Source organism: Lonchura striata, chromosome 20, assembly GCF_050655825.1.
Source record: "Lonchura striata isolate lonStrDom1 chromosome 20, ASM5065582v1, whole genome shotgun sequence".
Classification (NCBI taxonomy): domain Eukaryota; kingdom Metazoa; phylum Chordata; class Aves; order Passeriformes; family Estrildidae; genus Lonchura; species Lonchura striata.
The window spans coordinates 5,670,950-5,686,932 of record NC_140722.1 but is presented as its reverse complement, the minus strand read 5'-3'; the positions used below and the strand labels follow the sequence as shown (position 1 = coordinate 5,686,932).

General features: G+C 42.8%; 1 long non-coding RNA gene across 3 annotated transcripts in view; it reads right to left on the bottom strand.

Moving 5' to 3' along the window:
* LOC146765711 (uncharacterized) overlaps positions 1-15,983 on the bottom strand; it is a 335,663-nt gene that overhangs the window by 42,595 nt on the left and 277,085 nt on the right. For 2 of the 3 annotated variants that reach the window (XR_014949631.1, XR_014949630.1), the window contains 2 exons: positions 11,314-11,369; positions 7,497-7,653 (listed from right to left, as the gene is read on the bottom strand). This is a non-coding gene — a long non-coding RNA (uncharacterized LOC146765711). The remainder of the gene's footprint in view (positions 1-7,496; positions 7,654-11,313; positions 11,370-15,983) is intronic. The other variant, XR_014949632.1, reaches the window with a different exon arrangement.

Sequence of the window (15,983 nt, the reverse complement as noted above, 5' to 3'; positions counted from 1 at the left end):
GGTTATCAAAATAAATTTATCAGGGAAACAGAAAGAGGAATATCCTGATTTTCCCTTGATCATTTTAACAGGAAATATTTCCCTGTACTTTGCCAAATATTAGGCAAAACTGGTTTGAAGGTGTAGAGAAACTCAAGGGAGATGGAGCATGGAGTGTAGGGAGCAACACTGAGCTTGTCCTGTCTTGTGAGGCACCAGATGAGATCCCAGCCACTCTGCTGGGACTCCTCACCGTGGCTCTTGGTGTTCCCAGAGATATTAATTAGCCCCTCTCTGAACAGACTCCTGAACCACATTCTGTTATAATAACTGCAACCATTTCAGGGCAGGGATTGGAAATGTTTTCAGGGTGTAATTTTTGTCTGAACAAAGAAGGCATTTTCTGGAGGCCATGTGGCCTGGGTCATTGTTTTGCTGCAAGACACAAAGAGATAAGAGCCCTCACACTTCACCAGAGTTAGTCTTATACCTTTTCATGACCAGAAGGACCCAGGCTGGCAGTACAGGGCAGTGTTATCCCAAATTTTCTCATACAACAACATTCCCTCCTCATTTCCTTCTCAGTTCCTGAATCATCTTTATGGACTTGTCTTAGAGCAGTACATAAACTGTTCTTTCCACAGGCTAAAGCTCCACATGCTGTGCAAGCACAGGATGCAACCTTGACACCACTTCCATGGTGCCATCCTTCCAGAAGAGCTGTATTTGTACAAATTTATAGCCTAATGCCTCTAAAATGACATTTTTTAAGTTCATTGTAAATGCACTGGATGACAGAATAATTCCGATCACAGAGTCTTGACAATATCTGTGCAGAAGTTTGTGGATTTTTTCATCTCTGATATTAGATATTAAGAGGTCTAATTACCTAGTCAGATGTGAAGGTGCCTGGGTTCTAGGCTTGATATTCACACAAGCAGACTGTTCTTTTTAATCAAATAATTACATTTTTTTATAGCTGTGTCTAATAATGTACATGTAAATATGCATGCACATAAATACAGAAACACCCACATGTTTTTGTACTGCACGCTCCAGATAAAGAGGACCAGGGGAAAACATATCAGGGCCATGTTTCACATCACAAATTTCCAGTCTCCTGAAACAGACAGACAATACATGTTTTCTCTAGGATTATTCAATCTGTGTACCAAGACAGTGGCTTTTAAAAAGACCCTCAAATTATCAACAGATCTTACTAGGACTGCTCAGCAGATTTCCACTCTAGTTATGTACCAGAAAATTGACCTGCTTAATGCATTTTACGTCTTATTTAAATTTTTCTTTGTTCTGTTTTTTTTTTTTTGGTTTTTTTTTTGGTTTTTTTTTTGTTTTTTATTTCTGTCTGAAGAGAATATTAGTTCAAGTATTTATAGCCCATTTGGTGGTGTTCTGACACCAGAATGCCAGGTGCTGAAAGGCAGGATGCACACACCCCCCAAACCCTGCCATGCTCTGTGTGCAAGAGACACCTGATGATTTGTCCTTGCTTAGTAGCAGCAAAGTGGTGGGGAAAACATGCTGTGGGACGTTTTAATGCCTTAAGGATTTCTATTTACTTGTTTAAAGAATATGTCAGTTTTATAAATCACAATTGTTCAAAACCTACTTTTTCATTGTCTATTTAATTTAACAATAACCTATGTCTTCAAATTCTCACTTGCAAATCTTATCATCTGCTTTATGTCATAGCTGGGGGGGTCTGAGGTCTGTCACAGGATGGTGACATTTCTGATAAGAATATCTTCAATTTTTTATTCTTTAGAACAGGTGAAAAAAAGGATCACCAAAACATTTCTCAAAGTTGTTTCAAAGACAGAGACCTTTCTTTACAGGGAAGAATTTAGATCAAGTCTCTCTCTAAAATAATAAGTGATGATGAATAGCATTACTCACATGGCTTAGAAAAAGTAAGGGTTTTTTAACCTAAACTGTGAAGGGGAGCAAACTGCAAACCATCCACTGGCTTCAGTGGAGTTGAGGTTTTACACAGAGTGTTCTGAAGAGCAATAGTTCCTCTGGTTGCCTAAGTGGGAACAGTATCTGGTTTGCACTTGATCTTCCCTGATATCACTCATCACCCCCAGTCTTTGGGTGCCTCTAAGCTCAGTGTAGACCCTGTTGTGTCATTATCCTCCCTGCAATCAGTGCTGTCCACACACTTGGTATAAATGGTAAATAAACAGCAACTGTACCAGTGAAAAATAATTTCAGATTTGTCTGTCTACATGATGTGGATATGGGTGTGAATAACACAAAATAAAAGTAGAGTTCATTCAGAATCAGTCTGACTTTTGAACCATGGTACATCATGGTCTAGAAGCAATTTACTGTCACTTTGCTTATTCCTTCCCACTAACAAAGTCTATCTACACCAACACAAAGTCCACAGAGAAGTCTCTAAAAGGAAAAAAAAATCAAGCTAAATCAACTCTCAAATTCCCATGTAAACTGAGTTTAAGAGTGGAAAATTTCTTTTACCTATTCTTTGGGTGGTACAAAAATCTAAAATTCCTATAGCCCTGCTTCCCTGAGCCAAGTCAAACAAGGATATTGTCCTTTTAATGTCTTAAAGGCTCTGTTTTCTTGTAATGCCAAATGCAATATTTTTTTGAAAACACTACACCAGAAGTTTCCCAGCTGAGAAAACAGGCTGGTGAAAAATGGTTTCAGAAAATGAAATAAACCATGCAAAAGCTGTTCAGGGTGTGTGTATGAAATGAACATCTGGATTTGGCCTGTTAAACTGCCTCCTTTTTTTACCTCTCTACCCCTCCCCTTTCTTTTTCTCACAGCTGTTCGAAAGAGTCCTAAGGGCAAAGAGACAGGTCAATGGACTGGGTTACACCTTTTTTTCTTTTCCTTTTTTTTCCCCGAACCTCTTTGCACCTACGCAAGGAATCCAGGCCACATGTGTGTTTAATAAGTAGGCACAAACACAAGAGAGAGAGAGAAAAAAAATCTCAATTCCTGTTGGTTCTTAGGAGAGACACTGAAGGAAAAATAAACTCCGGATTTCAAATTTTCTCTCTCAAAAAAAGAAACCTTATGGTTCCAATAAAATATTTATTTAAAAAACCAATGGATTTTTTTTATTTTTTTTATCACGGTCTTTGCAGAATATATCTTTTTCTGTCTTCTTTTGGAGAGGTAACAATGGGTTAATCCCTTACCTGCTGCAGCAAGAGAAAATTATGAAATGCCAATGGCCTGGGTTCACTGAACTGAGTCTTCCTAGATACATACATTTATATTGAGTGGGTTCTTATTTAATTTCAGGCTGCAACTTCCCCAGTCCAGAAATGAAACAGAGAACAAAAGGAACTGAGAAATGATGTGGAGGTGAGGTTTTCTGAGTAGCAGAGGACTCGCCTCTTCCTCCTGCCAGCATGTCCCTGATGCTGCTACAGCCATGGGCAGGAGCAGAGCATCTTCCAGCTGTGCCAGGGCTGGAGGAAGCTCCCTCACCTGCCTCTTTTAGCCCAGGTCTGAGAGTTCTGTTAGGTCTGGCCTTGGGTCCAGTGTCTTCACCACACATCTCAGCCACCAGGCAATGCTGCTGAGATACCTCCAGTCCAATGGCAATGGCCTGCAGAAATATCCCATTCCTTTGAGTCACTGGGCCCTCATGGAGACACCCATGGGACGAGGCCATCCGACCTGAGCAGACACTGACAGCAAACCCAGCCTCTCACCTGGAGCTACCCAGCTGTGAACAGCTCCTGTGCTCCCTGTGCACACTATCATAGAAAGATGGAACAAGTGCAAGGGACCCCTCAGGATCCTCAAGTCCAGCTCCTGGCCCTGCACAGGACACCCCAAGGGTCCCACCTGTGCCTCAGAGCGGTGTCCAAACTCTTCTAGAACTCAGAGAGGCTTGGGGCCATGACCACTGCCCTGGGGAGCCTGTTCCAGTGCTCACCCTCTGCATGAAAACTTCTTTTCTGATATCCAACCTAAACCTCCCCAACCCACAAGTGCAATACTTCTGTCAACTGACTCAGCTTTTCAGCTGAGACAGAAGTATTGCACTTGTGGGTTGATCTATATAAACACTCACCTCCTGCTGCTCAGAGGGTTTGCACACACAGGTGGAAGAGTTTATGATCCTTGTAGCAAACCTGAACCATGAATATTTACTCCACTTCCTTTTACTGTTGCTCCTCTGAATTCTGTTTGGGGATGGTTACAATATTGCAGTCCAGTAAGCACAAAAATAAGTCCCAGATCCTTGAGTTTGTTTGAGGAATCTTACTTTGGATAGAAAATTGATGCTGAAAATTAAATATCTGAGTAAAAAGCTTTTGCAAAACACAAGTGCTGGTGCCAGGAAAGAAGCTGTATTGCTTAACGTTAATGCTATAACTGAGACAAGGCAGTGATATTTCCTGGAAAAAGCCTTTGCACAGTAGCCTACATGGAAAAGCCAGTGCTTGGCAATGGGGCTGCACTGAAGAGCAGCTGAAACACACAGCGAGAGTGCTGAGCTTTGGGAGGTCCTTCCACAGAGGGAAGATGAGGTGAGATATTGGTGAGATGACCCTGGATTTGGACTACAGCAATACGACCAAAAAACGTGAACAAACAAACAGTACATAGAAAAAGGATCCCACTCCAGCCCCAGCACTGTCTGCCTGTCAATCCTAGGTCTGCATGGGATCCATGACAAGAAGACAAATCTAAATCTGAAATAGAAACCTACCAGTGGGTCGTTTTACAAGGGGGAATGGCTTCAGACTGAAAGGGAATAGGTTTAGATTAGTTATAGGGGTAAGGGTGCAGAGGCACAGGGTGCCCAGAGCAGCTGTGGCTGCCCCTGGATCCCTGGGAGTGTCCAAGGCCAGGTTGGACAGGGCTTGGAGCAACCTCAGATAGTGGAAGGTGTCTACCCATGGCAGGGGTAGAACAAGATGACATTTAAGGTCTCTCCCAGCCCAAAGCATTCTGACTCTATGATGGTTCTATGATTCTTGTATTAAGCTGGTCCAATGATTGTTGTAGGCCACACTGTTTGGACAGCAGAAACGAATTTGCTCCTATATTTCAAGTTCATATCTGCTTCAGTAGGTCTCAAAGACAGAATTACCTCAAAATCCAGCTGAAAGCAAAATTAATTCCTCTTCTTTTCTCTCCTACTGTATTTTTTTTTTTTTTATAAAAGACCGTGAGAAGAGCATGGAAGTGAATATTATTTATGGAGCACCTAATAAAAATGCTGTGGGGAAATAATTACTGGAAACATCTGACTGTGTGACTGTAAATGCCTGGGCCCCAGCACACTGATTTAATGGACCACTGCTCTACTCTGCTATGCCTTGTGCTACTGACTGCAAGCCCCCTGCGCTCCTATTAAACCCCTCACATTGCTGGTAGATCAGGACTGGATTCTGCAAGGTTTGTGGCAATTTTCCACAGAGGGATAATGTGAGCAGGGGTGACTCTGTGTTCACAGAGAGGCCTGAAGCCAGCCCTGGGAGAGAAAAAGTGCTTTGTGAAGAAATCACAGTGAAAACCTGGAGAGTTTGTGGTTCTGGGACTGAATAATGTTTCATAATCCAGACACCAGGTACTTTAGGTATTTCTGAAAGACACTGGTTATATGTTAACTCTTCCCCTTTTTTTTTCCTTTTCAACCCATTTATCATTCACAAGCCAGTGAAGATTTTCATTTTTGGCTGTTATTTTCTCTTCAATATCCCTTTAGGACCTCCTGAACCCAGTGGTACAAAGCCATGCAGCCTCCCTGCACAAAGAGCATTTCTTACTCAGAAATACTTCATTCCCCTCCACTGTTTCACAGATAGATGCAAAAATGTTAAAATTCACAAAACACCTTGTAAGTGATATGAAAAACACAAGGATTTGAAGTTCCTGCTTTCATTTGCAAAAACAGTCCTGGAGAAAGACCGGAGGGCCATCATTTAACTGCTGCTGCTGACTTGCTAAATGAAGAGGAGAAAGTAAAAGGCAGCTCACTGCCACACTGACAGCAAGAACAAAATCACATCCACTCCTTCTGAACCCAGCAGTTAGCATGTTTTTTCAGGGTTTTTTTTTTCTTTCCTTTCTTTCTTTATTGATGGTTTTAATGTAATATTTAAGTTGGAGCTAAAACAGACCATGGAACATTAAATCACTACCAAATGCAAATTTACCTATATATCTGAACTCCATTTTCTCCTACATTTACAAAGCAAAATTCTACCATTTGAACTGCAAGCTCCTATTGCATTTAATGGGAGGCAGCAAACTCCAGACATTACTTGGAATATACATGCACTTATCTTGTTGTTACAGGTCTCCCTCGCAGAACTAAAAGAGAGCTTTAGTACCAGACAGTATCTCTCTGGGGTCATACCCAATGAATAGTGTTTTTTGAAAGGATTATTTCAAAGGAACTCTGAAAAAGAATCTAATGACTTGCAAGCTACAGGATTGCAGCATGGGAGGAAGCAGATAATGGAATATGACAGCAATGCATTTTTCATAAACCCAGTGATTTCTATCATAACGAGAAGCCCATCTATAATTCGGAGAATTCCCCCCCAGAAGGAGACCTGCACTGTTGCAGAAAGTGCACTGGAGTACGAAATGAAACAATAATGATGATGATGTTACTGACGAGTCCCACAGCTCTGTCTTCCCTTCTGTCTCGCTGAGGTTCAGGCAGAAGGAGCCGTTGCAATCCCCCTCTGCCTCGGCATCACTAACCAGGGAAGCTCAGAGCACACATCAGAGACCTCATGATAGATGTGAAGCCCCAGAGAAGAGGCTGCTCTTTATCTGCCGAAAGTTAAGGCCTGCATCTGCTCTCAATTAGCAGGCAATTAGGGGAGTTGAAAACAAACCTGTTTACATTGGCTATGAAGTCTAAAATAATTTGTGAGATGTCAGGGCAGGATATTAAGATGTTAATGATCTTGTTTCTGTAGTTGGTTGCGTGCGCTGTAGTATCGCACCTTCCATCCGCGGCTCCGCGCACAGCGCCGGCTGATCGGCTTCTGGGAGGGAGAGAAACCCCCAGAGGCTGCTTTGGATGGGAGAAGAAGTTCTGTTTACAAATAATACATATGGGAGACCTGAGGACAAGGGCTTCTTTGGAAAAAAAAATTAAGGGGTGGATGTTCATTTGTAACTGTGAAATAATGTCATGTCATGGATTACAGCCTTCAGAGGTTTCAACCACAATTCCCATCGTAAAGGCCCAGGCTGTAACCTCCTGTCAGTGTCAGAAATGGGGACTGAAAAAACCCAAAAAAGGCTGCTTGCAATCCTTTCCCGGGCTTATTCCCCCAGCTCTCCCTCTATAAAAGCCCAGCCAGGCAGGTGACTATGGCACAGGGAGGTTGCTTGCCCCACTGAGACATCTAAGGACAGCTGTGACCTCTGAGCTTCAACCTAACATTTGAGATAGGGTGCTGCTTATTTCTGTGTCCCTTCCTTACAAATATCTATTTACACCATTAATTTTCCAGAGGAAAGTTTTCACCACTGACCTCTCATTTCAGCAGCATCACCAAAGGGAGGTTGCTTAATGTTCAGCTTCTTGGCTTCGCTTGGGTCATTTCTGGGCAGCCACATGAAAAAAGGTTTGCACAAACATTTATTCTCCTTGGGCAGAAGGATGAAAAGCAGCATCAGCATCCTTTGTTTCTGAAATCACAGAATTCGTTTCCATCAGCACAATACAATACAAGAACAGTGGAATTGATGAGGAAAGTGAAGAAACACCTGCCTGGAATGTGCATTTTGTACCTTATTTAATACAATCAGTACATTCTTACTGGCTGCCCACATTAATTCTGTCAAACTTGCAGTGGGGCTTATTGCCATATTGACCTTATATGACACAGTCATCACATCCATCTTTAAGCCACCAAAAAAAAAAGTATTCTAGTAAATAATCCACTGCAAGTTGACAAAATTAAATTTTTACTGTTCCCACTAATGAACCCTGTTACCATAATTATTTATGTCATGTAAACAGAGCTCTGAGTTCACCCTGCCCTCAACAATTCAAAAAGCCAGAGAACAAAAAGTGCACCACAGGTGCCACTGTGCCCTCTTGTGTTCTCCTTTGGGCCATCTCCTCTTGTCCTCTTGGCTTTTTTCACCATACAATATGGATCCAGCTCTAATAAGAGCCAGGTGCTCAAGTCCCCAGGCCACAAAATAGCTTTAATTACACTATTAATAGCATTCTGCTAAATCAGAAAAAAAAATCCCAAATAGGTCAGTATTAGTGGTTATATTTTTCAATGTCCTGGTGCTTGTTTTCTTTCCAATTTTATGTTTCTTACTGGCATTTATAATGCCTGAGAGACATTCCAGATGCCAAAATAGAGGTGATCTGATCTTCACATGATATTCCTAACTTTCCACAAGAAGAAATAGCAGGAGGAGATCAGATCTACATTACACCAGCCCCAGAGGTACACCCTTGAGTCTTGACCTCCTTAGAGGAAAAGCAGAAGAGCTCAGTATTTATTAGCATTTATTGTTATTATCTTAATTGCTACTATTATTAAGCAGCCCATGAAATATATTAATATAAATAACACAAACACAGACATTTGAAACATGAATTCAAGCAGAAAGACACTTCCTATTTACCAAATATTAAACTGAATTTCTTTAATACTTTCCATTAATAACTCTTGCAGATGCCTCCTGCATGAGTCAGTCAATACTAAAGGTTAGGATGAATGTGGACAGTATGGGAATGCCAGCTGAGCTCCTTGTTGGAGACTTATTGAAAAGATTAAAAATGGGGGCTTTTTTAAAAGAAAAAAATATTATATTAATGTAAATTCTGCCATTAACATTCAGATTAAGCCAGTTTACTTCAAAAGTTGAAAAAATCAAACTGTTGCTGGTGTAGGGATTCTCTCCTGCAGTAGGGGGAGAGGGAGCCATAAGCTGACAATTCTGTTCCATGAAGGCTTGGAAAGACACTTCTGTTCTTCAGCGTGCTGGAAAGACAACTTTTCCAGAACTTTCCCAGCAGGAAAATCATGGCCATGGGCATCGCAGCTCTCCTGATTGTGCAGCCCCACCGTGGCAGTGATCCCTCCTCCATGGCCCCTTCATCCAGACAAGCAAACCAACACCTCAACATCCACCTGCCAAATCATGTCCCCTCTGCTACTTCCACCCCTCTCACCACCAGCAAAGGCTGGGCAGGCACCAAACCCATGGTAAGCAACCTGGCCCCATGGAAGGTGTCAAGAGAGGGTGGCAAGAGCTGGTTTTTAAGATCCCTTCCAACCCAAAGCTTTCCATGATTCTGTGATTCAGCCAGTGACCATGCAACGAGCTCAACACTTTCACTCCCGGCTCTACTGACTCCTCAGTACCAAGAGTAGTAAAACATGTTTTTGTCAGTAAACTACAGTGCTGTGACTCAGCCCCTGACACACAGGGTGCAGTCACTGTGTGTACAGTAACACAGTGCCATATTTAGAGTTTCTGACCATAACCACACTTGCAAAAAACTGCATTAGATCAGCAGCCAGTTTCCCGGACTCCCACTCCTTGTTTCTGACTTCAGGAATTCAGATTATTTGTCTTGTACCAAATAAAGTTGCTTAGGAGATAAAACAGGAAGAAGGAAAAACAGAGGGGCCTAACAATTAGCTTTAATCTGTTCTGTCTTGAATAGATAATGCTTATAGAAGAAAACAGCAGATAGTGAAGACACAAAAAATGCAGCAAATTGAAACCTAACATGAAAATAAACCTTTCCCCTTGATTTTTATTTTTAAACTTTGAATGTCATCCTTAGCAGCACATAAGTAATTTGCAGAAATACCGTCCAATCCTCATTAACTATATTTGTCCTCTTTAAGGCTGCCTGCAAATATCAGCAAAGCAGAAGACCCACAGAGGAAGGTGTCTGAGTTTACACCGTGGCTACTGCTGCTTTCTGCACTAAGCTCTCAGGAGGGAATGCTGCAGCTGGCTGAGTTCAAGACTTTTTTTTTCTCCATAAATAGCAGGTTTGCTGCAGTGTAAAGATTATCTTACTTAGTTTTCTTTTTTTCTTGGTTGGTTTTTTTTATTTGTTTTGGTTTTGTTTTGGGGTTGTTTGTTTTGTTGTTTGTTTTTTTTTAGTAACTTCAAGTATTGCTTGTAGGATGAAGAAAGTCAAGACATTCAATCACACAGGATGTTTTGGGATTAGAGAGGATCAGAAGCTCATGCTTTCATTGCAAGAAAGAGTGTTTAACAGTGAGACCAGATGAGATCAGAGATACCTGTCCTGGGAAAAGAAAGGCAGATAAACATCATCACTTAGAGAAGGTGATGAGTGCTGGGAGAGGGGATCCGGGACATATCAGATAACTCTGACCTAGGTCCCAAAGCATCCCCTGTCTGCAAGGAAACGGAGGCCTATACAGGTGTATTTATTATTTTGTCTACACTTCTTTCTTTCCCATGCTATTTCAGAGAGAATCACCTGCAGCAGCTGCTCCCTGGGAATTGCAGGGATAACACCTGCGGGCTTGGGAGTCTAAGAAAAAATCGTGGACTTCAAGTGCAAAAGGTCACGGCTGGTCCTGTGGTTTTAGTGCAGCTGCACCACAGAGTTTCACTGCCTCGAGTACACTGCCAGGCACTGAAGGAGACAGTGTCCCAGCAGCTGAGAGCTGGCACAGAGGCCAGGGGAAGTCCAGAGCCTGGAGAGCTGCCCTGGAGAGCAGGAACTGAAGCATTTCCAGTGTCCACTCACCTGTCCATTGTCATGGGCAGAGGGCACAGCACTGGCACACCCCAACCAGCACAGTACTGAGTGACCCCTGCATAGCAGAAACTAAGTCAATCCACTCAAAGGCAAAACTGGGCTAGAAAACTGCTCAGTATATTCTTTTCTTTATTTTTTAATCATTCTTTTAATGAATATACACAGCCTCTGTGATGATGGGGTTTTGTTCTGGGTTGTTTTTTTTTTTGTTTGTTTTTTTAAATAGAAATAATCACAGGATGGTTTGTGTTGGAAGGGACCTTAAAGATTGTCTTGTTCCCCCCCAGAGATGTCACCCTGTAGATCAGGTTGCTCCAAGCCCCATCCAGACTGGTCTTGGACACACCCAGGGAATGGGCACCCACAGCTTCCCTGGGCAACCTCTGCCAGGGCCTCCCCACCCTCACATGGGAGAGCTGCTTCCTAACATTTGATCAAAATCTCTCCTAATTTTAAACCATTGCCCCTTGAAAACAAAAGATAACAGTAAAAGTGGTCATAAAGGATTGTTTAAGTGCTGGGTTTTGAAGAATCCTTTTCTATCAATAGCACTAATAGATCCTACTGACCTGATTCCTTTGGGTCTGTTTCCAGAGCAGGGAAACAGTTGTGTCCAGCTATCCAGCTGAAATTGAAACAATAAAAAAAATCAGAACTGTGAAAATTAAGACACTTAGCAGTATTGCTATTTTACAGCAGACCATGGAATTACTTTAGGTGGGGTCTCTCTCCTTTCCACCCTTTTCTCCACTACAAAAAGCCCAGAACAGCTCTGGGTCACCCACCAGCTCTCTGGTGGCTGGCAGCTCCAGGAGAGGGGGCTGGCTGGCTCTGCTCTCCCTATTTATTTTCTGGGAAGTCAGGCCTGGTCAAGTGGAATGAATCTTGTGTTCATTTTAAGAAAGTTTATATTTGACTCTGGTAGGGCTGGGGAGGAGGTGAATGATAGGAAGAGGAGGGAAGGACCAGAGACCTTGTGGGGCTGCCCCCACAACACCACAGGCAGCCCCATGGCCAAGGCAGCAAGAAAATGAAGCAAAGCACCAAAATCAAACATGCCTGTTGTTGTTTTTCCTTCCTTCAAAGCTGAGAGATGACTCTAAAGCTAAATCCAGCTCTCACTCCACAACTGACCTTGTAGCTCATGAAAAAAATGTAAACTAAATCCCCTACTTTTAAAAATCATCTTCTAAACTGTGGAAAAAAACCCACTTCCTAACATTGCAGCACAACCTGACTCATCCTACAGCAACAATCTCTTTTTGCTACCCACACCTTGTGGAGCTCAGCCTCATCTGCCACTGCTGCCTGCAAGACAAAGCAAGGGGATGATTTTTTTCTTGCAGTTCTTGGAGCAATTCTGCTGGGACAAGGCACAGAGTGGAAGTAGAGAAAGTAGCTGAACCAGCCTGGACTTTCACATGAGCTCTGCACAGCTGCATGAAGCACTTTTAAAAATTTTTAGGCTGTATCCTCAACATAAAGAGTTGATGCAAATCCGTGGCTTTTCACCTTTTGCAGGGCATCATTCCCTGCCCAGGAACTGTGTGGAGGGAGTGTCAGCAATCCTGCCTTGGCTGCTCACAGAGGAAGCAGAAAATGGAGATGCTCTGTGCAGACTCTGTGTTCCCCATGCGGTGTAAACCAAAACCAGTTCCTGCAATTCTCTGCAATAATATAGAAGGTTTGCTGGCTACTTCTCCCATCTGTCTCTTGTGGGTATAGACTCCTGGCCTCTGAGGAAACCAAGAATGACATCCCACTAGATTTATAATCACAGGGATTTATAAAATACAGTGTTGTTACGTGCCTTGAAGTGAAAGGGGAAAATAAATAAATAAACTACATGGGCGTCGCCACTGGAAAAAAAAAAAAAAATCTGATCTCAATCAACCAACCACATTTACTACTCTGCATCCATGGCCAGGCTCGCTGCATAAACCACCCCTGTCAGCCCTTCATTCTTTCCAATACTTCTTAGGAGCATCCCTCTTCTTCAACACAACATCCCTGATTTTAAAAGCCAGACACAAATTAATTCCGGGAATCCTACGGCGGGGAGACATTAAAACCCATTTAGAGGTTTCTGTGGAAGGCTCTCTCCGTGCCTATTTCAGGCAGCTCAGCCCCGGCGTGGCTCGCTGGAGCCAGCCTGGAGGAGCAGGAGGTCACAGGTCTGCGGCGGATGCAGGGACACGCCAGCCTGGCATGAGGCAGCCACCGAGGGGATGTCTCTGTGGAAGGCTGGGAGGAGGACACTGGGCAGATCACTGTTGTAGGGAATTAAATTAAATTAAATAATTTTTCTCTTTTTTTTTTTTTTTTGCTTTTTAACTCCTTCATTCTAAGTCAAGGCATTAAATCTCACAGGTTTCATTTGCAGAGACCAGCTGCCTTCAAGATTTCTGCTACAGCTCTCCATGGCTAGGATAAAGAAATGTGGTAAAAGTAGGAGGAGGAGTGGAGGCTCTGTGTTCAGAAGAAATGTGTCTAACACATCTTTTGGGGTCTGAAGAAAGGAAGAGGCTTCTCGACTTGGAGGGTTAAATTACTCCTCAGGGTTAGGTGTTAAGAAGCATCACTCCTTCCAATATTTATTATTAAGTATCTCACTGGTTTGCTTTCCAAATGGCTGAGTTACAATGTGCAAATGGCTGGGAGGACAGGGACAGGGACAGGGACAGGGACGTGTCCCCTGGCTCACCTGGCCTGCAGTCGGGAGGGTCCCTGGGTCACACATCAGCTGCACCGCAGCTGCCCAGCTGCACTTTAGCTGCTGGCACAGAGCATTGCAGCACATTTTCTTCTCTCTAGCTCATACAAATGATGCATTTTGTCAATAACCCCACCTATTTTTATATTAATTTTATGGGGACTTTTTTTTTCCGGGTATTGTCAAACCTGGCTTCAGACAATCCATGGGTAAAATAAACATTTCCTGAAGATACATTTCCTTCCTTTGTGCTTGAGAAGAGGAAGAACACCTTGTCCTAAGCGGATATGGTGAAAGGTTTGGGTTGTTTCAGGGAATTGACCATCATTAGGAGCTAAGCTCATGCCTTCATTTGTCACCTACCTGGTATTTTTAAAAGCAGACAAGAGCACTCAGTGTCATATCCACCTTTTAGGACTGGTGTGGTCAAAACTCAACAATTGCCTTGAAACTCCCTGGATCCACAACCACATCTGCAGTGGATGTTGGTGAACATCCCACATCTTCAGCAAGGACCAACCCAAAACCTCAGCCCTGCTGACTCCCCCAGCATTGGGCTAAGTTTGAACCAGCCACGGATGCAATAATTGTATTGGTCTGTGTCCCTTAAGGAGCTACAAGCTGATGCCAAAGTGGTCAATTGGTACTCAGGGAAAATAGCTGGCGAGAAAAAGAGTAAGTTGCTGTGTTACAATTGACATCTTCCTCACACCAACAGCCAGGATTTGAGATGAAGGTGGCAAAACTCCCCAGATATTCAGGTATTGTGATAAACAAGAAACAAAGCCTATTACAGCCTTTTGGGGGAGTCAGTTCAACCACAAAGACACAAAGGAAAATCTGAAAAAGGACATAAAAACTTATATTCAGAGGAGACTAGTTCTTACAATTATTTCTCCCCCCAACTACTTATATGATATTATAGTTTATATGGTATTTGCAGTGACAGGACAAAAGGGAATGGTTTTTAAATGAAAAGAGAGTAGGTTTATATTAGGTGTTTTGAAGAAATTCTTCCCTGTGAGGGTGATCAGGCTCTGGCACAGGGTGCCCAGAGCAGCTGTGGCTGTCCCAAGTGGGGACAAGGTCAAGAAGTGTCCAAAGCCAGGTTGGACAGGGCGTGGAGCAACCTAGGACAGTGGAAGGTGTCCCTGCCCCAGGAGGGTGGAATGAGATGATTTTTAAGGTCCCTTCCAGTCCAAAATTTTCGATGGTTCTACGATATTTCTGCATTGTGGGAGTCAGCAAAGTGAGACTGCAAAGCCAGTGCAACACACTGATACTCTCAGTCCAGACAACAACAGAACAGACATTTTTTCATGGGTAGAGATGGACAAAAGAGTATTATTTAGAACCCCTGGAGGCCTAGGATCCAGACAGCTCACTTTAGTAGTTTTTAGAGCTCCATTAATGTTTTTCTTTGTGTTAGTCAAAGGACAAGACTTTTTCTTGCCTATTATAGAGACCAATAGATTGCCTTTGGCAATCCCACTTTGATTGGTTGCACCTCAGTTTCCAAATGACACCAGGAAAACAAAGAGAGCTATCTGCCTCCTTACACACCTGGGGCCAGATGTTTTCTGACCATAACAGACAGGAACTGCTATTAGAAATCAGCCTTAGACACAGACCATGTCTGTAAATGCTTGAGAAGACAATCTCAAAAGCAACATTTCAGGGAACAGAAACTAAATGCAAAGGAACAGAAACTAAATTCCTTGAAAGATCTATAAGAAAAAAAAAAAAAAACCACAACAGACACATCAATTATTTAGCAAAACTCAGATGTCCATTTATGGCCACTTAGACAGTGTTTTGGCAGGATATACTATTTACTGTGCCACTCTTGCATCCCTGTAGCTGCCCATTTTGCTTTGGTGTGTTTGTGAGTCATTTCTGCTCCTGTCAATGGGCTGAGGCTCTGCAGCCCCCAGGTTGTTATGGCCACTCCTTATTACCATACCAGCTCCAAAGGCCAGCACCCAAAAAGCCTTCCATGGACCAGTGAGCAACAAAATCCAGTCAGCAGCTCTGGGATGAAAGGAACTGTAGCAGATATTTTTTCTTTTTTTTCAGCTGTAAATCAGTAAAGCCTCATTTTACTAAAATGTGTGATCAGATCTTTGTCTCTGCTACCCAGAAAAGTTTTGTAAGGTGATAAGAGACCAGAATCTGGCCAAGGAACACAGAAAGCTTGGAGAAGTCATATTCCATGCTCTTGGGTGCCGCCTGCAGGCTTTGGAACTTCAGGTTCCAGACCCACATTGAATGTAGTCACTTGGGGAATAAAAAGGGGACTTTATTGCATTAAAACTCTAGAGAAATCAAGGGTTGAAAACATGAGGGTTTTTTGAATCAGTTTTGAGTAAGTAGAAGCTGAGATGGACATTTTATTCTAACAATGAGTCTTCACAATGATTTAAACCCCAAAAATAAAATTTAATAAACAAGCCAGAGAGCCATAAACTCAAGGAGATCAGTGTGGGAGGAAACACATCCAGGAACACTCCCAGGTGCTGCTCTCTC